The 1374-nt window shown below is 75.7% G+C and overlaps 1 protein-coding gene across 1 annotated transcript in view; it reads left to right on the plus strand.

Moving 5' to 3' along the window:
- GCSAML (germinal center-associated, signaling and motility-like) overlaps window positions 1–1374 on the plus strand; it is a 5796-nt gene that overhangs the window by 1622 nt on the left and 2800 nt on the right. The window lies entirely within an intron of this gene.

Below are 1374 nucleotides of genomic sequence, written 5' to 3' on the forward strand. Positions count from 1 at the left end.
GCAAGCAGACCCGCGCGCCTGAGTCTCCCGCGTGGGAAGTCATGTCCACCCGCAGCCCCGGGACGCTGGCGCTGGCCGTGGAAACAGGACCGGAGACCAGCGCGCAGGCAGCCTGGCCGGAGCCCGAGCGGAGCCGGAGCCGACCGCGGCCGCCCAGCCGCCCCTCCCCCACTGCAGCTGGGTTTCTGGAACCTTCTCTTCGCCTTTAGGGGCAGCTGCTCCCCACAAGCGCCGTTGGGGCTCTGGCGCCTCCGGCTTGTGGCAGCCTTTCGGTGCCCCGCGGGGGCGGAGGCAGGCCCGGTGCCAGGCCGGTGCCCCATGCGCCGCGGGCGCAGCCCCCCCCTTCCTCGCTGCGCACTGAGCTCCGCGCGTGGCCGCGTGCCCACTCTCGCTCCAGCGCGGGCCGCGGGGGCTGAGCTCGGCCTGGACGGCGAGAGCCCGGCCAGAGCTGGGCCTCACGCGCCCCTCCTCTCCCCGCAGGGGGCAGGCCACCGCCCAGGGGAGGCAGCCTCGAGGCCACCGCCCGCGTAAGTCTCGCTTCTCCTGTGGGGGCGTCCGCGGGCCAGCTCCGTGGCTGCTCCTCGAGAGCCCACCGGCCGCCCTCGCCGGGGCTCCAGGGGGACGCTGGGCAGGGCGCTCGGGTCCCCGCCTGGGTCCCTCCGTGTTCGCACGCCCCCTCTTTCCTGGGGAGCTGCAGCCCTCCATGTGGCCGGGGGCGGGAGCGAATGAAGTGAATGAAGCCCGTGGGGCGGGGCCCCTCCTAGCGCCGCCTGCAGCCCGGGCACCCGCCCTTCCCTCGCCCCTGGCCGAGGTGGGCTTGCTGCAGCCGGGACCCCGCTGGCACTGGGCGGGGCGGTGCCTGGCCCCGGCCTGGGGCTTGCTGAGGGGCTTCCGGAGACCGAGTCAGCTTGGGCACCGAGGGGGAGGGGCACCCTCTGCCGGAGTCGTGGGGCTCTGCAGGGCCCGGGATCGAGCCTGGGTCGGGCTCCGGGAGAGGCGCTGGCCCGGCTGCCCCGCGCTCGCTGCTCGCCAACGGGGCTGCCCTTGGCCCTCTCGCAGGGCGCGGGGGCTGCCCTTACAGCCCCGTGGTCCCGCCCTCCTGAAGCCCGAGGTCGCTCCTTGAGGTGATCCCCAAGCAGCAAGGGTCCCCAGGACCCCCAGCCCGGCCCCTTAGTGTGACAGGAGGGGCCCAGGGCCCCGCACTCAGGCTGCCGCGTCCTCCCCACCGCGGTGCAGGGTCAGCTCTAGCGCTCTCCCTCCCTCCCGCCCGCAGGCAAAGAGGCTCCGGCCGCTGTCCCTCAGGTAAGTGCGCGGCCGGCCTGACCCTGACCCCGGACGTCCAGCCTGCGGCTCGGGCGGCTGCGCCCTCCGCCC

This window comes from Condylura cristata, unplaced genomic scaffold (assembly GCF_000260355.1).
Source record: "Condylura cristata isolate star-nosed mole 26May11 unplaced genomic scaffold, ConCri1.0 scaffold00062, whole genome shotgun sequence".
Taxonomy (NCBI): domain Eukaryota; kingdom Metazoa; phylum Chordata; class Mammalia; order Eulipotyphla; family Talpidae; genus Condylura; species Condylura cristata.